Genomic DNA, 24,365 nt, shown 5'->3' on the forward strand with positions numbered 1-24,365 from the left:
GCCCCCTTTCAATGCACAGTGACCAGCGTGCCCCCTTCAAAACAGTGACCAGCGTGCCCCCTTCAATGCACAGTGACCAGCGTGCCCCCTTCAAAACAGTGACCAGCGTGCCCCCTTCAATGCACAGTGACCAGCGTGCCCCCTTCAATGTACAGTGACCAGCGTGCCCCCTTTCAATGCAGAATGACCAGCGTGCCCCCTTTCAATGCACAGTGACCAGCGTGCCCCCTTTCAATGCAGAATGACCAGCGTGCCCCCTTTCAATGCACAGTGACCAGCGTGCCCCCCTTTCAATGCACAGTGACCAGCATGCCCCCCTTTCAATGCACAGTGACCAGCGTGCCCCCCTCTCAATGCAGAGAAACCAGCGTGCCCCCTTTCAATGCACAGAGACCAGCGTGCCCCCTTTCAATGCACAGATCATCGTGCTTGTGCCGTGCCCCCTTTCAATGTAGAGATCATCATTCGTGCCCCCTTCAATGTAGAGACGTGCCCCCTTCAATGCAGAGATCATCATTCGTGCCCCCTTCAATGCAGAGTTCATCATTCGTGCCCCCTTTCAATGCAGTCTGCAGAGACCAGCGTGCTGCGTGCCCCCTTAATGCAGAAATCATTGTGCCCTCTTCAATGCAGAGTGAACAGCGTGCCAACTTGCTAAGCCCCCAGTGCACTTGACTTACCTTACTAGCGGCTTCTTCTCTTCAGTCCCCGCGTTTCCACTCTCCTCGAGTCCTCTTCCGCGTCCCGCCTCCTCCTCGAGTCTCGACCAATGGCATTGGCCTGTCTGGGAGGCAACGGCCTGAATGAGAAGGGGTGACGTCACTGGTTGCTAGACGCTAAGCGGCTCTAGCCTAGCAACCAGTGACTGTGTGTGTGGGCTCTGGGCATCTCCCTGCGGAGAGACAGAGACAGAGACAAGGAGCAGCAGCGGTCAGCGGATCAGGACAGATGTTCAAACTCACAACTGAGTTTGAACATCTGTCCTGATCCGATGACCGCTGCTGCTCTCAGGTGCCGTTTCTGCGAACTTACAGAAATCTAGTAACCGGTTCCATAGAACCGGTGCGAACCATCTGAATCCCACCACTGCTTACGGCTAGTGAAAACCCAAAATTCAGTATCTCAGAAAATAATACACCGCAGCAGTACCACAGGCTGATCGCCTCCATGCCACGCCACATTGATCCAGTATTTTATGGAAAAGGAGCCCTGACCAAGTATTGAGTGCATACTATGCTGTACATGGACATACTTTTCAGTAAGCCAACATTTCTGCATTATTTGTGAGGTCAGGCACTGATGTTGAATGAGAAGGCCTGGCTCACAGTCTCTGCTCTAATTCATTCCAAAGGTGTTCTATCAGATTAGGGTCAGGACTCTGTGCAGGTCAATCAAGTTCCTCATCCCCAAACTCGCTCATCCATGTCTTTATGGACCTTGCTTTGTGCATTGGTGCGCAGTCATGTTGGAACAGGAAGGGGCCATCACCAAACTGTTCCCACAAAGTTGGGAGCATGAAATTGTCCAAAATGTCTTGGTATGCGGAAGCCTTAAGAGTTCCCTTCACTGGAACTAAGGGGCCAAGCCCAACCCCTGAAAAAAAAAAAACCCACACCGTAATCCCCCCTCCACCTTGGGGTGGGGGAACTTGTCTGGACTGCACAGAGTCCTGACCTCAACTGGATAAAACACATTTGGGATGAATTGGAGCGGAGACTGCGAGCCAGGCCTTCTTGTCCAGTATCTAGGACTAGAATGCCATTAAAGTTCATCTGTGTGTGTGTAAAGGCAGGTGTCCCAATACTTTTGACAATATAGGTGTATATGCCTTGAGTTTAGCCTAAACAAAGTATTTATTGATACTTGTCCTTTAATAAAAAAAAAAAAAAATCTAGAAGACAGATAGGACCCCAGCATTCTTCGGCTCTCTAGTACCTCTGCTTACATTAACTCCAGTACAGCCCGAAGTAAAAAAAATAAAAAATAAGCGCAGGGCTAGCATGACTAGGTAGGCAGTGTAAGCAGGAGAGATGGGTTAAGAAAGTTCAGAATAAGTTTAATCAGTCTTCTACCCAATTAGGGGTTTTTATTTAGCCTGGGGGAGGGACTGGTAGGGTGGTCTTGGAGAGGGCAGAACATCTTCACAGCATTCCGTGAAGCACGTGGGGAGGAATGTTCCCGCCCATAAATTGGATTTATGCTTCTGTATGTGGTCTTCATAATTCGGCGGTTGGGGTCTTTCGAGGCGTTAAAAAAATCTGCTGTGCTTATCAGTTTTAAGGCATGGAGTCACCAGTGGAATGCCAGTTAATGGTGGTTTAACTGGTAGGTTAAAATGGTGAGGTATCTGCAGAATGTTGAGGTCGTTCCAGAGCCGGTGTGGTGCGGCTGGGGACCGTTTAAGTAGTTACGCAGATACAAAGTTGATAATTGATACTTGGTGCCTCCAAAGATCGGCAAACTCATGTTTCTTGTTATTGTATTATTATTTTTGGTTCCTGTTTTAACCACTTAAGCCCCGGAAGGTTTTACCCCCTTCCTGACCAGGGCCTATTTTGCGATTCGGCACTGCGTGATTTTAACGGACAATTGCGCGGTCGTGCGATGCTGTACCTAAACGAAATTGATGTCCTTTTTTTCCCCACAAAAAGAGCTTTTTTTTGGTGGTAATTGATCACCTGTGCGATTTTTACTTTTTGCGCTATAAACAAAGAAACAATTTTGCAAAAATAACAATATTTTTCACATTTTTTATATGAAATTCCCCCCCAAAAAAAGGAAAAATGTTTTAACATTTTGGGCCAATTTCTTTTTTTTTTTTACCATGTTTGGTAAAAAAAAAAAATCGAAAAAGCGTATTTTGATTGGTTTGCGCAAAAGTTATTGCTTTTACTAACAAAGGGAAAGATTTTTGTAATTTTTATTGTTTTTTTTAACACGTAATGGCGGCGATCTGCGTTTTTTTTGCGGTACTGCGACATTGTGGCGGACAGATCGGACCCTTGACTGACATTTTTGACACTCTTGGGGTTACCAGTGACACTTCTACAGTAATCAGTGCTATACATATGCACTGTTACTGTAAAATGACACTGGCAGTGAAGAGGTTAACTTTTTTTGAGAGGGAGGGGTTAAGTGTGTCCCTAGGGGCGTGATTCTAACTGTGATTGGCTGTGGCTTGAGGTGTAAGAACAGTGATTAACGGTCCTACATAGTAGAACCGTATGATCGCCATTCCTACACAGGGGAGAATGACAGGCGGCTTGTTTACATTAGCCGCCTGCCTTTCTCCCTCTCCACCCGACGATTGCGAGTGACCGGCGGACATCGGATCCACCGGTCACACGCGGGGGGGGGGGGGGGTACGTGACCACGCGGGAGCGCGCCTCCGGTGGCGCGCGCTCGCTCCCTAGACCCTCACAGGCTAGCGACGTAGCCCTACGTCGCTCTGCCTGTGAGGGGCTGACCGCCGATGTAAATAGTTGTGCGGCGGTCGGCAAGTGGTTAAGGAATGTTTTTTATATTTTGTTTGGTTTTAATAAATGGCCGTTACGCCTACATTTTACTCCAATTGTGTTTTGACATTTTTTTCTAAAAAAGGGGATTGGGTTGGTTAGAGGTTAAGATGAGCTTGAGGATTACATCTAGGGTACCTTAGTCATGGCATCAGTGCTTTATGTGGGCCGGTATGCACTGGTACTCAGTACCGCCACTTCCAAATATGGCTCTTGAGCATACCGCCACCTCTCTGTGTGCCTTAGCGTACCAGTACGCTCATTTTGGACATCTGCGCCCTCAATTACCCCCCCCCCAAGAATATTTCCCACTCCAGAGCCAGACCAGTCACCACAAGTGAGTCCCCCTGCTCCGGAGTCCCAGCCCAGGCCAGGGGGGGGGGTGCTCTATGGGGACCCTGATGTGGGGTGGGGGGTGACAAAATTTATAGGTACCGGCACCTCTTTTGGGCCACTTAAAGCACTGCATGACATCATATACAATTTGCTCTGTAGGACGTTGTGCACATAGCTGATTAGAAGCCAATGGCTCTTTTTCAACTAAATAGAACCTAGTATATAGAATCCAGTTTCTAAGTCCTACAGAATGAAGTCAATACAGGCAGACTCAGATGGAACATAAAGGGACACAGGAATAACTTTGTCAATGAAGATGCAATAATGGAAGATGCAAAAGTACTAACCTTAATGACAAGATACGATTACGTCCCCCGGAACACGCTCCAGGCAACCAACCCTTAGTGCACAGGTCACAGGAATGACGGTTAATATAAAGAGACTGAAAATCATGTCCATAAGGTAAACATGGAAGTAGGGTAGAGGAGTTCATAATTACTTTTTATTGCACACCCCATGTGCACTATTCTCAGTTTTCTACTTTATCATTGCTTTCTTTCATGATTTTATCATGCATTAAAAAATAAAAAAATATCAATTAATGATCAAAGTAGGTACTTATGCTTGGTAACCTAAGTAGAACTAAACCCTCTCAATCAACATGAACTATTTTTAGTCCTTATACTGCTAGCTTTAGTAAATAGATAGAAAGGTATAAAATATTTATATGTTTTAAACTTTTTTTAACGGCTTGCCGACTGCCGCAAGTACATATACTGCGGCTGTCAGCCCCGGCCAGGCAAAGTGACGTATGGGTACGTCACTAGCCTGTGAGCCAATAGCGGGCGGGCGCGTGCCGCCGGAGGCGCGCTCCCACCTCGGCTCGTTCCCTAACAAGTCGGGGTGTGTGACCGGCGGACCCGATGTCCGCCGGTCACTCGCGATCGTCCGCTGTGAAGGGAGAAAGGCAGGCGGCTAATGTAAACAAAGCCGCCTGTCATTCTTCCTTGTGTAACAGCAGAAATCTAGCGGTCCTGCTATGTAGGACCGTTGATCTCTGCTGTTACATGTAAAGCCACATCCCTGCACAGCTAGAAACACACCCCTAGGGACACACTTAACCCCTCCTTCCCCAATAATGTTAACCCCTTTACTGCCAGTGTCATTTTTACAGTAGCAGTGCATATGTATAGCACTGATTACTGTAGTAATATCACTGGTACCCCCAAAAGTGTCAAAAATGTCAGTCAAGGGTCCGATCTGCCTGCCGCAATGTCGCAGTTCCACAAAAAAAATTGCAGATCGCCGCCATTACTTGTTAAAAAAAAAACAAAAAAAATGACAAAAATCTTTCCCTTAGTAAACGCAATAACTTTTGCGCAAACCAATCAAAATACGCTTATTGCAATTTTTTTTACCAAACATATGTAGCAGAAAACAAATTGGCCAAAAATGTTAAAAAATTTTGATTTTTACATTTTTTGGGGGGGGGGGGGGGGGGGGGGGAAATTTCATATAAAAAATGTGAAAAATATTGTTATTTTTGCAAAATTGTCGCTCTTTTTTGTTTATAGCGCATGATCAAAAAATCGCACAGGTGATCAAATACCACCAAAAGAAAGCTCTGTTTGTGGGAAAAAAATTTGTTTAGGTACAGCGTCGCACGACCATGCAATTGTCCGTTAAATTCACGCAATGCCGAATCGCAAAATAGGGCCTGGTCAGGAAGGGGGTAAAATCTTCCGGGGCTTAAGTGGTTAACATTTCTTCAGCTGGTTCCTGGTTTCTGGCCTAGACCACAATGATGTCTGTCATTTTTTCTTTCATCTGGAGGAGGGGCTTTCTCAGCTAAGCACACCCTCCTGCCTGCATGCCTGAGCTATGGACAGATGGACTCCAGGAAGCAAATGGTACACAAATCACCTGCCCTTTCTAAAGATGGGGGGGATTTAAAGTGATTTCTCAACAAAATATAGCATGGAGACATGGATGGGTGGGAAAGTTTGCTTTGAAAAAAAAGGAATGAATTAAATAGCTTTTTTAGTTTTTGGTGTTTAGTAAAGCAATTAGCAACATACTGTATAGTCTTCAGCTCCAAATACATTTATACTGTAAATTCATTTTAAAGATAAACTACACTAGTGTTGGTTGAACCAAGCAGTTCAGTTAGCCGGGATGTTCACCCAAAACTTAAGCAAAACATAGCGTCTGACGCTATATGACGTCACTGATGTCAGAAGGGGGCGGTGGCACCAGGGGAACCTAACTGGGATTTTTTTCTGTATTTAGGGTCCGGCAGGCATCGTGATTGATGATGGATTTACATCGAGGGACACTATTTTTATTTATTTTTTTTTTTTTAATAAAGGACTTGCCAAAAACTGTGTTTTGTGGTTTTTACTTTTTTGGTGAATAGGTAGGGGTACGATGTACCCGATACCCATTCACTTAGGGGGGGGGTGGGATCTGGGGCCTTTTTAAAGGGGGCTTCCAGATTCCAATAAGCCCCCACTCGCAGACCCCAACCACAGCCCAGGGTTGATGGAAGAGGTCCTTGTCCCCATCAACATGGGGACAAGATGTTTTAGGGCGAGGGGGCAGAGCCTCCCCTGCCCCAAAGCACCCACCCCCCCCATGTTAAGGGCATGTGGCCTGGTATGGTTTGGGGGGGCGCTCGCTCTTCCCGTTTCCTGACCTGCCAGACTGCATGCTTGGATAAGGATCTGGAATGGATTTTGGGGGGGCCCCCACGCCGTTTTTTTATTTTTACAATTTTGGCGTGGGCTGCCCCTAAAATTCATACCAGACCTAAAAGGCCTGGCATGGACTGGGGGGGCCCTATGCCATTTTATTCATTCTTTCTTCTCTGTATTGCCGGGATATTACAATATATTACAGCTGCGAACAAGTTTAAATTACATTTTTCCTTTAGAAATGTCAGTATTGCTGCAGCAGGCTCCATACATCATACAGATGCGCCACTTTACAGACAGACTAAGAGGGCCCCCCAGGCACAATATTTAAAGGCATTTTTCATTTTTATTGTTTCACTTTAAGCATCATTAAAATCACTGCTCCTGTAAAAACAATTGTTTTAAAAAATGTTTTTGCATTGATACATGTCCCCCAGGGCAATACCCAGGTCCCCATACACTTTTTATGGCAATAACTTGAATATAAGCCTTTAAAATGAGGACTTTTGATTTTTCATGTTCGTGTTCCATAGACTTTACGTCCAGGCCACTTTTTGCAACTTGGCACTGCGCGAATTTAACTGACAATTGCGCTGTCATGCAACCCTGTACCCAAACTAAATTTACGTCCTTTTTTTTCCCCACAAACAGAGATTCCTTTTGGTGGTATTTGATCACCTCTGCACTTTTCATTTTTTGCGATATTAATAAAAAAAGAGCGAAGATTTTGCGTAAAAATTAACATTTTCTACTTTGACGGTTAAAAAATATCCAATATATTCAAATTTGTCATACATTTAGGCCAAAATGTATTTAGCTACATGTCTTTGACAAAAAAATCCTCAATGAGCGTATTTTTAACCGCTTTAAGACCGGAAGATTTTACCCCATTCCTGACCAGGCTATATTTTGCGATTCGGCACTGCGTTAATTTAACGGACAATTGCGTGGTCATGCGACGCTGTACCCAAATTAAATTTATGTCCCTTTTTTCCCCACAAATAGAGCTTTCTTTTGGTGGTATTTGATCACCTGTGCGATTTTTAATTTTTGAAAAAAAGAGCGACACTTTTGAAAAAAAATATATTTTTTACATTCTGATATATAACATTCCCAAAAAAAAATAAAATAATTTTTTTTTAACATTTTAGGCCAATTTGTTTTCTGCTACATAATTTTGGTAAAAAAAATCACAATAAGCGTATTTTGATTGGTTTGCGCAAAAGTTATCGTGTTTTTCTAACTACGGGAAAGATTTGTCATTTTTATTGTTTATTTTTTTTTACTAGTAATGGTGGCGATCTGCGATTTTTTTTTTTTTGCGGGACTGCGCCGGACAGATCGGACCCCTAACTGACATTTTTGACACTTTTGGGGGTACCAGTGACATTACTACAGTAATCAGTGCTATAAATATGCACTGTTACTGTAATAATGACACTGGCAGGGAAGGGGTTAACTTTATTGGTGATCAAGGGGTTAAATGTATGCCTCATGCTTACTGACGTGTGTGGGGGGAGGGGATTGTGTGACACAGACACAGATCGCAGGTTCAGCTATGCTGAATCCTGTAATCTGTGACTGTCTGTCACATAGGAGATCCGCCCACTTTGTTTACACAAGCGAGCGGATTTTCTCACTCGATCCCAGATGATCGGGGAAGAGCGGCGGTGATCACCGCCTCTCCTCCCCTGGCCCAACTCCCGCTGTGTCTGAATACAGTGGTAGCGAGCCTCCGGCGGGGCGCGCGCGCGCCCAAAAAAGGGGCGTTGTCCAGCGACGTAGGTCTAATGATAATGATAATGACCCACTTTGCCGCAGTACCAGCTCAGTGAGCGGTCGGCAAGTGGTTAATGGAGTTTGCGTGTTCACTAGAACTTTTTCCCTGTTTGAATTGTTCTGGTGCGAACCGAACAGGGGGGTGTTCGGCACATTACTAATGCAGACAAGTGCCTTATCTCTACTAAAAAAAAAAAAAATTACATTTAAAGGAAGTAAAAAAAACGTATTTCTCATACCAGGTAGTTTCAAAGGAGAAAAAACCAACCCTTAGCTCCCTCTTCTACAGGAACCTTACTCTAAACTGAACCTAGCTTTCCTTCACTAGTGGTTCTTTGTCCCTATCTCAATTCCCAACGGGTTCCCCAAGAAAGCTGCTTGGAGCCCAGTGCAGTCAGGATATCTTTAAAGGATTATCTCACCCCAGAAAAAATATGAACTAACACTGTACACTCACCCCCACCCCCCAAAGCCCCCGCTGTACCTACCTCCATGGGTGATCAGCTGTCAGTGCCCATGTAGCAGGGCCACCAGTCTGAGGATTTGAAATCCTTGCTCTTCTCCCTTTGCTTTCTGCAGTGCTTCGAGGATGGATCATAGTGATGCTCTGTGCAGGCGCTGACCAATCAGAATCACTCTGATCCATCCCAGAAACTCCACACAGTGAAGAGGAAGCAGAGTGGGATTTCAAATCCCTGGACTGCATAGGCTCTGACAGGTCCTCCCCAGAGGCGTCACGGGGGGGGGGGGGGGGGCTAAAGGGGGCCATGGCCCCACAAACATTATCCTCTACCCCCCAACAGGATCCCGGTCACCTCCTGCTCTGGCATGGCGGGTCAGTAAGTCAGTGTGAAGAACAGGGCTGGCACTAGAGGAAGTGGGGCCGATGCTACCTGTATAGTGCCATCTCCTGTCACAAGCGGAGTGATACCAAATGTACTCCGCCTGTGAGAGGAGCAATATAGGAAGCATCAGCTCTGCTCTCTTCTGCAGCTGCATGCTTCCTGTCACATTGATGCTCGGGGACGGTGGGTCAAGAACCAGCCAGCAGTACCCACCAACACTACCAGCCAGCAGTACCCACCAGCAGTACCAGCCAGCAGTACCAGCCAGCAGTACGTACCAGTAGTACCAGTCAGCAGTACCCACCAGCAGTACCCACCAGCAGTACTAGCCAGCAGTACCCACCAGCAGGACCAGCCAGCAGTACCCACCAGCGGTACCCAACAGCGTATCGGAGAACCCATAGAGTAGAGCAGGATGTGTCCATGTCTGCTTTGCATATGCTGAGTGGACACAGACCTATTATCTGCCCGCTCCGCTCATTGTGGTCCGCAACCAGTTACCAGGTCGCTAAAGTGGCCCTCGCCAAAGGTTGGGCACCCCTGCTGCATGAGTCCCAGATGGAGAGGTGTGCTGTAGCAGCCTTCCCATTTAGTTTCGCCATGGTTTGTGGTGGAGGGAAGGAGTCCTAGATGGAGAGGTGCGCTGTACTGTGCATCAGGAGACACGCAGGGAAATCATAAAGATCTCCTATGAAGTTGATAAAAGTATTAAGACCACCGCCACTGTTGCGGCTGGCCTTAACACTTTCATCACTGTGGTTGGCTGGTCTCACTATTCTTCCCTACCTCATCCACGCTGAGAACATTGCATCAATATTAGGCTTTATTACTGCGTAAACTGGCACTGATACTAGGCTATATTACTGCGTAAACTGGCACCAATACTAGGCTTTATTACTCATTAAACTGACACCAATACTAGGGACTATTACTGCATGAACTGGTATCAATACTAGGGGTTATTACTGCATAAACTGGCACCAATCATAGGGGTTATTACTGCGTAAACTGGCATCAATACTAGGGGCTATTACTGCATAATCTGGCACCAATACTAGGGGCTATTACTGCGTAAACTGGCCGCATTACTAGGGGGTATTACTGCGTAAACTGGCACCAATACTAGGGGCTATTACCGCGTAATCTGGCACCAATACTAGGGGTTATTACTGCATAAACTGGCACCAATACTAGGGGTTATTACTGCGTAAACTGGCCCCATTACTAGGGGTTATTACTGCGTAAACTGGCACCAATACTAGGGGCTATTACTGCGTAAACTGGCCGCATTACTAGGGGGTATTACTGCGTAAACTGGCACCAATACTAGGGGCTATTACCGCGTAATCTGGCACCAATACTAGGGGTTATTACTGCATAAACTGGCACCAATACTAGGGGTTATTACTGCGTAAACTGGCCCCATTACTAGGGGTTATTACTGCGTAAATTGGCACCAATACTAGGGGCTATTTCTGCGTAATCTGGCACCAATACTAGGGGCTATTACCGCGTAATCTGGCACCAATACTAGGGGTTATTGCTGCGTAAACTGGCCCCATTACTAGGGGTTATTACTGCGTAAACTGGCACCAATACTAGGGGCTATTACTGCGTAATCTGGCACCAATACTAGGGGTTATTACTGCATAAACTGGCACCAATACTAGGGGTTATTACTGCGTAAACTGGCCCCATTACTAGGGGTTATTACTGCGTAAATTGGCACCAATACTAGGGGCTATTTCTGCGTAAACTGGAACCAATACTAGGGGCTATTACTGCATAAATTGGCACCAATCATAGGGGTTATTACTGTGTAAACTAGCACCACTACTAGGGGTTATTACTGCATACACTGGCACCAATACTATTGGCTATTACTGCGTAAACTGCCACCAATACTAGGGGTTATTACTGTGTAAACTGGTACCAATACTAGGAGCTATTACTGTATAAACCTGCACCAATACTAGGGGTTATTACTCATCCCCTACAGAGGTAAATACAACAAGGAAGCGAGATGGTGAAATGGTGATGAAGGTGTATAGTGTTAGTTTATCCTTTCATATTTTCCAAAACGGTGAAATTACTTTGTGTTATCTTATTCTGCTGCTTATCTTCTGATCGCTTTTAAGGATTTGAAGCATATTCACTCGAGTAGTATAAATAACTAAGTCTCTTTATATTAAATCTATTCTTTGTTTTTTAAACTTTGTTTTACAGATATTTTATTGATGATCTCTTGTGGCGTGTTATCCCCAGTTTGCACTGCGTCCATGAGTCTTCAAATTCAGATTGAACCCTTTGAGCTATGGGGGACTTGCTCATACTGATTTCACTCCATGATTTTCCCGGTTATTTTTAGCAAATTCATGTTCATATCCAGGTCAATGCTTTCTGCAAGAAATTAAATTGGACAATTTGTTCTTCCATAGTGACATTTGTGCAGCACAAAACATTACTATCTGACAATACATCTCCGTTTTCTGTATAAATAGCCCCCTTCGAAGGACAAGTACAGTTATGTCAGTACTTTTGCAATTGTTTGGATAGCCGTATATATCATTCATAAGAACAGCTGGCTACATGTAAAAATGACTTTACTCCCCAGAGTACCTTTACTATCTATCCTACCTGGTACCATCAAACCTAATAAAAAATACATTATGGGGTTGATATACTTAAGGCAAATAGGCTGCTCTCTTTGCAAGGGGATTTTCCCCAGAGCTTAGTGAATGAGGTGAAGCTCTACTGACTTCTATCATCCATCATCCAGAAAGCAAAAACATTTTTATTTTTTAATTTTCCTTTTTTCCTTCTCCCCCCCCCCCCCTCCTCTATGTATGTTTTTTTCCCAAAAATTTGGAAAATGTGTCCCTAAAAGTAAATATGAAATTACAGGATAATTGTTAAGGTGTATGCTATGCAATTGCTAAAGCACAAGATGGCATGTTACAATTTACATTCTGGGTTGTTATAGCCTAGTTACAGTATCTCACAAAAGTGAGTACATCCCTCACATTTTTGTAAATATTTTATTATATATTTTCATTTTACAACACTGAAGAAATTACACTTTGCTACAATGTAAAGTAGTGAGTGTACAGCTTGTATAACAGTGTAAATTTGCTGTCCCCTCAAAATAACTCAACACACAGCCATTAATGTCTAAACTGCTGGCAACAAAAGCGAGTACAACCCTACGTGAAAATGTCCAAATTCGGCTAATTAGCCATTTTCCCTCCCCAGTGTCATGTGACTCGTTAGTGTTACAAGGTCTCAGGTGGGAATGGGGAGCAGGTGTATTAAATTTGGAGTTATTGCTCTCACTCTCTCATACTGATCACTGGAAGTTCAACTACACCTCATGGCAAAGAACTCTCTGAGGATCTGAAAAAAGAATTGTTGCTCTACATAAAGATGGCCTAGGCTATAGGAAGATTGCCAATACCCTGAAACTGAGCTTCAGCACAGTGGCCAAGACCATACAGCGGTTTAACAGGACAGGTTCCGCTCAGAACAGGCCTCGCCATGGTCAACCAAGGAAATTGAATGCACGTGCTCAGTGTCATATGCAGAGGTTGCCTTTGGGAAATAGATGTATGAGTCCTGCCAGCATTGCTGCAGAGATTGGATGGGTGAGGGGGTCAGCCTGTCAGTGCTCTAATTACTGCCGCACACTGCATCAAATTGGTTTGCATTGCTATCTTCCCAGAAGGAAGCCTCTTCTAAAGATGATGCACAAGAAAGCCCACAAACAGTTTGCTGAAGACAAGCAGACTAAGGACATGGATTACTGGAACCATGTCCTGTGGTCTGGGGAGACCAAGATAAACGTATTTGGTTCAGATGGTGTCAAGCGTGTGTGGCAGCAACCAGGTGAGGAGTACAAAGACAAATGTGTCTTGCTTATAGTCAAGGATAGTAATGGGAGTGTCATGATCTGGGGCTGCATGAGTGCTGCCAGCACCGGGGAGCTACAGTTCATTGAGGGAATCATGAATGCCAACATGTACTGTGACATACTGAAGCAGAGCATGACCCTCTCCCTTCAGAGACTGGGCCACAGGGCTGTATTACAACATGATAACGAGCCCAACACACACCTCCAAGATGACCACTGCCTTGCTAAAGAAAACTAAGGGTAAAGGTGATGGACTGGCCAAGCATGTCTCCAGACCTAAACCCTATTGAGCATTTGTGGGGCATCCTCAAACGGAAGGTGGAGGAGTGCAAGGTCTCTAGCATCCACCAGCTCCTTGATGTCATCATGGAGGAGTGGAAGAGGACTCCAGTGGCAACCTGTGAAGCTGTGGAGAACTCCATGCCCAAGAGGGTTAAGGCAGTACTGGAAAATAATGGTGGCCACACAAAATATTCACACTTTGGGCCCAATTTGGACATCTTCTTTTAGAGGTGTACTCACTTTTGTTGCCAGCGGTTTAGATATTAATGGCTGTGTGTTGAGTTATTTTGAGGGGACAGCAAATTTACACTGTTATACAAGCTGTACACTCACTACTTTACATTGTAGCAAAGTGTCATTTCTTCAGTGTTGACACATGAAAAGATAAAATAAAATATTTACAAAAATGTGAGGGGCGTACTCACTTTTGTGAGATACTGTATGTATTTGTTGTTAATACTGTCCGGCTGCCACATTTTTCTCAGTCAATACAAATGAACCAATTTTTCTTTCCTTGCACGTGTAGCCGGGTGCTGTAGTTGGCCATGTGTGAGGAGTGAGCTTTGCATTCCTATGCCTGCTATCCTCCTTCAACCCCCGGCCAGTTGCTGTAATACAAAGCAGGTTGGGTAAGTTCCCACCCGCTTCTTCTGCCCCTCACCCCCCATCCCTGTTGCTGTCTGTTCTACTGTATGAGAAGGCTGTGAGAAATCCCATGCTCCTTCTCACCTCCTTCCCCCTGGCGTTGCATTGCCGATTGGAACCGGGGGGGGTTCTGTGGACATAGGCTATTCTGATTTCAGCAAGGCATTTGATACAGTATGTACACAGTATGTATTGAAATGTAAAATAACGCATATAGAGAAAAATAATCCCTTGTTGAGTACAATATTGGGGGTACAGTGTTGGCCAGCACTACAGTGGGAAAATATTTTGGGGTACTTATTTCAGATGATTGCAAAAATGAGCAAACAGTGTTACTAGGCAGTAGGAAAAGCGAATACAATTCTAGGATGCATCACTAGAGGGATCACCAGGAGGAAGAAGGGTGTCCTCATTCCTCTATATAGATCTTTATATCACTAGAGGGATCGCCAGCAGGAGGAAGAAGGTTCTGACTCCTCTATATAGATCTTTATATCACTGGAGGGATCACCAGCAGCAGGAAGGGAGTCCTGATTCCTCTATAAAGATCTTTATATCACTAGAGGGATCACCAGCAGCAGGAAGGGAGTCCTGATTCCTCTATATAGATCTTTATATCACTAGAGGGATCACCAGCAGGAGGAAGGGAGTACTGTTTCCTCTATATAGATCTTTAGTGAGATTTCATTGTGTCAAACTCTGAAAAACAAAAAGATATTGATAAGATAGAACGAGTCCAGAGACGGGCAACAAAAATGGTGAAAGGTCCGAGGGATAAAACATATAAGGAAAGACTTGAGGAACTTCATATGTACAGTCTAAAGCAGGGGTCTCCAAACTGCAGACCGGGGGCCAGATGCGGCCCTATGGTTGCCTTTATCTGGCCCTTGGGACAATATTCATCACGCTAATATGAGACACTATTCTGCCCACCAGAGGCGTAACTAGAACCTTCAGGGCCCTGATGCAAGAAACCATGAAGGGCCCCCCAGACCCCGGGCCGGGGCCCTTACCTTCAAGCCCAGGGCTCTTCCCACTAATCCTGGGGCTCTTTACACTCGTTGCATGGCCTTTTATTACGGTCCCGCAGCAGGATTCTTTCACAAGTTCTGCAGTGGGCCCCCTTCCTGCAATCTTGGGGCCTCCCCACAGTGGTGCAATGCCAGGGTCCGGTCGCAAGTGTGACCTTTGCGATCCTGGAAGTTCACCCACTGGTTTGCTACCGGGCCCCCTGGAGCATGGGGCCCGGTAGCGATTGCAACCCCTGCAACCCCTGTAGTTACGCCCCTGCTGCCCACTGACATCAACAATGGGCCACTATTTCTCCCACTGCCACAAACAATGGGGCAATATTCCTCCCCCAATACCAAAGATAGGGCACTGTTCACTCCCACTGATGCCTAATTTCTGAAGTGCAGTAACCTGTCCCTTTGTTTGGAAAGTTTGGAGACCCCTGGTCTAGAGGTAAATGTAAGACATGATTGAAATCTTTAAATGCATCAAGAGGGCGAATAAGGTTCAGGAGGGCCGGATTTTTAATATGAAGCCAAGATCAAGAACACGGGGACATGACCTCAAACTAACTAAAGGAAAAGTCAAAACTAATATTAGAAAGTATTATTTTACCAAATGGATAGTTAATGCTTGGAACAGACTTACAGAGGTAGTGATTCGATCAACAGTAAGTGGATTCAAACATGCTTGGCACAAACATAGATCTATACTCAGACAAAAAAAGTTAAAAAAAATAATACAAAAACATATTTAAGTAAAAAAAAAAGGCTCGATGGACCACTTGGTCTTTTTTCTGCCGTCACTTTTCTATGTTTTTACTGCACAATGTATATTGGGAAATGTAGTGTAATCATTATAGTGTAGCCACTATATAGCTGCTGTCTCGAACTATAACTCCCAGGATTCTCAGTGTTCTGCATAGAAGTCTATTGTCTTACCTGGCTGTAGCTCTCCCCCTGCTAGCTGGAGGAGGATGGTGCAGCAAAACTTTAATATCTCAGTAGAGGGAAAGAAGGGTAATGTCTCCATCTCCATATTTAGTCACAAAAAAGTGCAGCGCTCTCCTTCAATAAAGTGCATTCCAATTATATTCATATTTTCCACATTTTTCTTTTTCCATATTTTCATGGCACCTCATGGCAAAGAAGTCTCTGAGGATCTGAGAAAAATAATTGTTGCTCTACATAAAGATGGCCTAGGCTATAAGACGATAGCCAAGACCCTGAAACTGAGCTGCAGCACAGTGGGCAATACCATACAGCGCTTTAACCGGACAGGTTCCACTCAGAACAGGCCTCGCCATGGTCGACCAAAGAAGTTGAGTCCTCGTGCTCAGCGTCATATCCAGAGGTTGCCTTTGGGAAATTGACCTATGAGTGCTGCCAGCATTGCTGCAGAGGTTGAAGGGGTGGGGGGGTCAGCCTGCCAGTGCTCAGACCATATGCCACACACTGCATCAAATTGGTCAGCATGGCTGTTGTCCCAGACGAAGCCTCTTCTAAAGATGATGCACAATAAAGCCCGCAGACAGTTTGCTTAAGACAAGCAGACTAAGGACATGGATTACTGGAACCATGTCCTGTGGTCTGATGAGACCAAGATAAACTTATTTGGTTCAGATAGTGTGAAGGGTGTGTGGCAGCAACCAGATGAGGAATACAAAGACAAGTGTGTCTTGTCTACCGTCAAGCATGGTGGTGGGAATGTCATGGTCTGGGGCTGAATGAGTGCTGCCAGCACTGGGGAACTACAGTTCTTTGAGGGAACCATGAATGCCAACATGTACTGTGACATACTGAAGCAGAGCATGGTCCCCTCCCTTCTGAGATTGGGCTGCAGGACAGTATTCCAACATGATAATGACTCAAAACACACCTCCAAGACGACCATTGCCTTGCTAAAGAAGCTGAGGGTAAAGGTGATGGACTGGCCAAGCATTTCTCCAGATCTAAACCCTATTAAGCATCTTTGGGGAATCCTCAAACTGAAGGTGGAGGAGCACAAGGTCTCTAACATCCACCGGCTTAGTGATGTCATCATGGAGGAGTGGAAGAGGACTCCAGTGGCAACCTGTGAAGCTCTGGTGAACTCCATGCCCTAAAGGGTTAAAGCAGCGCTGGAAAATAATGGTGGCCACACAAAATATTCACACTTTGAAACCAATTTCAAACCAAAGGGGGGGGGGGGGTTATTTTGAGGGGACAGAAAATTTACACTGTTATACAAGCTGTACACTCACTACTTTACATTGTAGCAAAGTGTCATTTCTTCAGTGTTGTTACACGAAAAGATATAATAAAATATTTACAAAAATTTAAGGGGTGTACTCACTTTTGTGAAAAACTGTATATACAACAAACACATGCTGGTAGGTAAATTGGCCCTAGTATGGGTATGAATATGAATTAGGGACCTTAGATTGTAAGCTCCTTGAGGGCAGGGACTGATGTAAAAGTGCTGTATAAATTGTCAGTGCTATATAACTACCCGCAATAAATATAGAAATAAATAAAATTCAGCACCTGTCAATAAGCACTTACACACATTTAGGAAAGAGTAAGGAATTTTTATTGAGTAAAGTCTTCTCTTCCTGCATATTTCAGCTCCCCTGCCGTCCTGTTAAATGCCTTTGCATGTGCAGGATGTAATGTAATAATGTGCAATTAGTTCTGCTGCCAAATCTTTAATTTCTGTAATATCTCTTCCCAAAGGAGATGTTTTCTAAATACAAACAAGACTGCTTTAGTAACACCTTAGGGGGATGAAGTTTATTCTTCTCAATACGCGGGGAAAGTATGCAAATTCACACGTGTGTATGAATACAGATGTAGCACCCTCCTAGATAGGTGCTAAGCAGGGAGAATAGTTTGCTCTGCCTGCTTAACAGGGGAGTAGCAGGTAAATCATAGTCTGCCCCATTTGCTTATCAGGGGAGCCTGATCAGTAGTTAGGCCTGTTACATGTGCTCAGGGTGTGATTCATCTGGGCTGAGGGAGTGTCCTCACTGTATCCAATAGGGGAGCCTGCTGGACAGTGGAGGAAACCCACCCAGTGACACACAGGCTTTTATGACTATCCCAGTGGGTTGGCACAAACAGTGGTGCATCTTGGGACATCAGGGGGGGACCACCAACCTTCTTGTAGGAGGCCCGAGCACACAGGGGGGCCCACACAGAGAGGGGGATTAGTGATGGACAACAAATACAGAAATCTTCCTCCAGCACCTGAATCTGATCTGTCCCTCTCCCTGCTATCAGCTTTTATCTGTTAAGAAAGAGACAGTCGTCCCTCACTAATCCCCCTCCCTTGTGTGGGCCCCCCTCCCAGCACTTATCTCTGCTCAGGAGTTTATTTGTAAATTGTAACTTTGTTTCTCTCTCTCTGTGTCTCTGATCACTGAGCTCCAACTGCCCAGCCTCTACATTTTTCTAATCTCATCTTCTTTTTTATTTAACATAGTGTTTTTTTTTAGATTTAGCAGGAATTATGTGAGTTATGTTATATTTGTGTCTGATAATAGTGACTTTGTTGTAATTTTAGCTAAATATATCTTTAATATTTTCTTGAGGGGGCCCTGCCAGGTAGTCTGTACGGGGGCCCACGATTTCTAACTGCAGCCCTGTCCTGGGATATGTTATAAAAGACAAGGGAAAATGTGACAGGGGGTCTTTGGGTGGAAAGCCAGGTCCTGGGAAGAGGGTGACGGCTGTCTCTCCTCCTGTCTGTTGTGGAAGGTTGTAACGGGTGGTCGGCCTAGTGAGCCAAGATTGTGGTGCTGAGCCAAGAGGTCCAGGAAGCTGACAAGTGGAGCTGGAGGCAGAGCAACCTTGGGAAAAACAGAGTCCGGGAGTACTGGGAAACTTGCCAGGGGTCTGCCCAGGAAAGGGGACCGCTCCAGTGGAGAGTCAGTGGACAGGTGTCAGTGCACACAGCAAGTGAGAAAGGGGGTGCCAAGTTAGAACCCTGAAGAATAACTCAAACAGGATCCCATTATCTATCTTCACTTCTGTGGCAAGGTAAAGCAGCGGTCTTGCCGCACACTACAGCTAGTTGTCCTCAAGATTGTGCATAGTTCAAAGTTGGAGTATCCCACTCATCCCTTCTCCTATCCCAGTTCTAAATAAAAACAAAAAAAACAACATCCCCCGGATTGATTATTGACTGAGCCAAGGACTTTTAATCCTATGTGTTTGCTATCAGTTGCTAAGTGTAACCCAGGGGTATCCAGAAAGTGCAATTCTCAGCAGTCCTCTAGGAGGTAGTGCTACACATATATTCATTTTTTGCCAATTAATCCTGTAGGGATTGTAGGGAATGTGAGCTGAGAAATTATCCCAGTTCTACATGGGAGATCGAAAGGAGAAATTAGACCAAACCTGACCTATAACCTAAACCAAAACCTAGAAATCCACTATTGTGAAAATTGGCGCCCAACCCAAATCCATGTAATTTTCCTGCACATTCAAGCATATCCATGTATATCTGTAAAATACCTATGGATTTATCCATTTGTCCGGTACTAGTGGTTTTCTGACATGACCCAAGTCTTTATTTTGATGATGTTAGAAAGATGATCCAATTCTTATAGAGCAGCGATCCCCAACCTTTTTGGCACCAGGGGCCGGTTTTGTGGCAGCCAATTTTCCCAGGAACCAAGGGTGGTGTTATAAAGTTGGTCCTCAGCACCCTTTCCCATCATAACCCCTCTTTACAGCACAGTCCCCTTTTAAAGTCTCCCTTTACAGCAGTCCAATCATGTCCTCAGTTCCCCTTTCCATCACAGTTCCCCTTTTCATTACAGTGCTTCTTTACAGTGCAGTCCCCTTTACATTACCAAGTAATGTAAAGGGGTACTGTGATGTAGAGGGGAACTGCACTGTAAAAGGGCCCTGTGATATAAAGGGGACCACACTGTGAAGGGGCACTGTAATGATTACAGCGCCCCTTTACAGTGCAGTCCCCTTTACATTGCAATGCTCCTAGCAATCATAGCCCCCCCTCCCCATTTCAGTGCCCCCTGAAGTACTGGCCCACCCTTTCCTCTTCTATTCTCAATGCCCCCCTTTCAATCTCTGCCTCCCCTGTTAAGTCCTACCTTCAGCAGGGCAGAGGTATTTATCAGCCTGCATGTCCTCCAGCTGCAGATCCGGATGCCCAACTTATCTTAATAAGAGGGTGATTACCCGCTTGTTAAGCTGTAAAGATTTCCACTCTCTGTCCAGATCTCCAACTCCTCTCGCCGCATGTCCTGCTGGTAGGATGACATTAGTGGGCGGGTGGGGGGTACAGACAGCAGTTGCAGCTCACCTTCATCTGCTGTGTGGCCCAATTACTAAAAGGCCACAGACCGGTATAGGTCCCAGACCCAGATGTTGGGGTCTTCTGCTATAGAGTGTTCCAGATTTACTCCAGGACTTGATCACAGTTGGACACAAATATGTGTCTTAATAGAGCTATATACAGTATCAATACTGGGCACACATAGGTCTTAAACAGGAGATAATTGCAATCATGTATTTTGAATGCAGTCTGACTCTTTGATGGGATTTACCCCACTAAAATGGCAGACTGAATTCAAGTGGAACTCATACCTGAGGGTCGTTGGGGAGGATAACAATAGCTATAGTAATTGGCTCTCTTACAGCAATAGCTGACTCGATAGATTTTTAAATCAATGTTTGTTCAGCTGGGTGGTGCTTGCATGACCATCCATGGCTCAAGTTTTGGCCAAATCAGCAGGAATTCACCGAAATTCAAGCTGTCTATCTATGGCCAGAATAGATCTCAATGTTTTTGTGCAGGATTCACTTTTACCCAAGATGCTCAAATTTTATAATTCTTGGGTGGACTTTGCATAAATCTTGAGTGAATCTTGATAAATATGTAGGCAGGTGCCTAAAATGTTATTTGTGATTTTCACTAAGGGGTTAATGTTTGGTGACTCTGGAGTTAACATGCTGTAGCAGAGGCGTAACTAGAACCTTCAGGGTCCCGGTGCAAGAAACCATGAAGGGCCACCCGGACCCCTGGCCGGGGCCCTTCCCTTCAAGCCTGGGGCTCTTCCCACTGATCCTGGGGCCCTTTATTCTCGTTGCGGGACCCTTTCACAAGTTCTGCAGTGGGCGCCCTTCCTGCCATCTTGGGGCCTCCCCACGGTGGTGGAATGCCATTGCCCGGTCGCAAGTGTGACCTTTGCGATCCTGGAAGTTTACCCACTGGTGTCAGTAGTTTTTATTTTTTGGCATTTTAATTGTATTATTTTTTTATTATTTTATTTTATTTTTTACAATGTCACTGACTATGACTCTGTCCGTTCAGAAAAGAAAGGAACTGGTAAATTACATATTTACCGACCCCATCCTGGTTCTCTATTGTGACACATCCCCTGCAGCAACCGGCAGGAGTGGGAAGGGAGCACAGTGGGGGGCCCAGCACAGTAGGGGGCCCAGCACAGTAGGGGGGTGGGGACCAGGGGAGCGCACAGGGGCCCAGAGACAGCAGAACACAAGTGAACTGGATAGGAGGAGTGGCGGGGTCAGCATACAGAGGAACAAATCTCCTCCATTTTCCTCCTACAGCTACAGGAGGAAAAAGGAGGACAGTAATTTCTCTACATGTTGCCCGCCGCCCCTCCTATCCAGGTGTACAGGGGAGCCGCACAGGCCCCCTGGAGCATGGGGCCCGGTTGCAATTGCAACCCCTGTAGTTACGCCCCTGTGCTGTAGTGTGTCTGCTGTTTGACCTGTGGTATTTCCTGTAGCAAGGGGTATTGAAGCAGAAATGGAATTGGGCCAGTGATTGCTGGTCATGCTAGTGAGGAGATTTAGAGTTGCACCTAAGTGGGGATGCCCCTTGGCGGGATCCTGAAACAGGACTGTATAGCGAGCCATATTACCATTGGTTGGAGACTATTACAATCTAAAGGTATGAACACCACAACATAAACCAAGTCCAGCTTAATATTTAAAGAGGAACTCTGTTCAGTTTATTAACCACTTCCATACAGAGCAGTTAGACCCCCTTCCTTCCCAGACCAATTTTCAGCTTTCAGCACTCTCACACTTTGAATGACAATTGCACAGTCATGCTACACTGTAACCAAACAACATTTTTTATCATTTTTTTCACACAAATAGAGCTTTCTTTTGGTGGTATTTGATCACAACTGGGTTTTTTTTTCCTTCGAGGTATAAGCAAAAAAAACGCTTTTTTTAGTATCTATTATACAATTTAGCAAAAAATTAATTTTTCTTCATACATTTGGGCCAAAATTTATACTGCTACATATCTCTGGTAAAATTAACCCAAATTAGTGTATATTATTTAGTCTGTGTGAAAGTTATTGAGTCTAGAAGCTATGGTACCAATTACTGAAAATTGATCACACCAGATGTACTGATGGCCTATCTCCTTTCTTGAGGCCCTAAGGCTCCGTTCACATGTGAGCGTATGGATCGCGGGCAGAACCGCCGCGGTTCCGCCCGCGATCCGGAGATTTATTGCAAATCGCGGGACGCCTAGCGTTGCCCGTTGACTTGCAATAGCCCCCCAAACGCCGAGCGATGTTGCCGCGATTTCCGCCTGCCGAATCGCGGCAACATCGCGCAAACAAAATCGCGGGACGCAATATGCTCCAAAGAAGTACAAGAGCTTCTTTGGAGCGTATTGCGTCCCGCGATTTTGTTTGCGCGATGTTGCCGCGATTCGGCAGGTGGAAATCGCGGCAACTTCGCTCGGCGTTTGGGGGGCTATTGCAAATCAACGGGCAACGCTAGGCGTCCCGCGATTTGCAATAATCTCCGGATCGCGGGCGGAACCGCAGCGGTTCTGCCCGCGATCCAAACGCTGACATGTGAATGCAGCCTAAAATGTCAGGAAAGTATAAATACCCCCCAAATGACCCCTTTTTGTAAAGTAGACAGTCCAAGGTATTTAGTAAGAGGCATGGTGAGTTTTTTGAAGTTATAATTTTTTCCCACAATTCTTGGGAAAATGAAGAAAAAAATGTTTTTTTCTTTTTTTTCCCAAAACGTTGTCAATTTATAAGCTATTTCTAACACATAGCATGTACACAGCAAAAATTACACCCAAAATTCATTCTGCTACTCCTTCTGAGTATGGTGATACCACATGTGTGAGACTTTTACACAGCCTGGCCACAAAAAGAGACTCCACGTCCAAGTAGCACCATAAGGCACTTTAGGAGCATAAATACACATAAAACTTTCTTACTACCTATCACACTTTTCAAGGCCCTAGAGCACCAATACAATGGAAAAGTCCACAAAATGACCCCATTTTGGAAAGCAAACACTCCAACGTATATTCTATGAGGCAATACCACATGTGTGAGACTTTTTCACAGCCTAGCCATATAGAGGGGCCCAACATCCAAGGAGCATCATCATGCATCCTAGCCAATTGCCTAGGCCTATTTTTGACATTTGGTGTTTACAAGCTAAAATCAGTTGTTTTGCTAGAAAACTGCTTAAAACCCCCAAACATTATATATTTTTTTTTAGCAGAGACCCTAGAGATTAAAATGGAGATTATTGCAATATTTTTTATCACACCGTATTTGCGCAGCGGTCTTCCAAACGCAATTTTTTTTGGAAAAAATTCACTTTTTTTAATTAAAAAATAAGAAACCAGTAAAGTTAGCCCAATTTTTTTCCATAATGTGAAAGATAATGTTACGCCGAGTAAATAGATACCCAACATGTCATGTTTCAAAATTGCGCACGCTCACGGAATGGCGACAATCTTTGGTACTTAAAAATCCCCATAGGCGACAATTTAAAAATTTCTACAGGTTGCCATCTTTGAGTTACAGAGGAGGTCTAGGGCTCAAATTATTCCCCTTGCTCTAACGATCGCGGCGATACCTCACATGTGTGGTTTGAACACCGTTTACATATGTGGGCGGGGTTTCCGTATGCGTCGCTTCTGCGCGCGAGCTAACGGGGACAGGGCGCTTTAATTTTTTTTTTTTTTTTTTTACTATTTATTTTATTTATTATTTTTTATTTTTACACCGTTTAACAAAAAAAAAAAAATGGATCATTTTTATTTCGATTACAAAAAATGTAAACATTACTTGTAATAGAAAAAGGCACGACAGGACCTCTTTTTTGTGAGATCTGGGGTCAAAAAGTCCTCAGATCTCACAAGTACACTAAAAAAAAAAAAAAAATTATTATATAAAATGAAAAAAAAAAAAAAAGGACCTTTAAACCGGTTGCTAGGCAACAACATTTTCCGTAGCTCCGGTCCTCCAAGACCATAGAGTCAAGTGAGGGCAAGCTTGCCCTCACTCGACATCCTGTCTGTGAGGATCCGGGACCGGATC

The sequence above is a fragment of the Pelophylax lessonae genome (genome assembly GCF_965119305.1).
Source record: "Pelophylax lessonae genome assembly, chromosome: 3".
NCBI classification, from domain to species: Eukaryota; Metazoa; Chordata; class Amphibia; order Anura; family Ranidae; genus Pelophylax; species Pelophylax lessonae.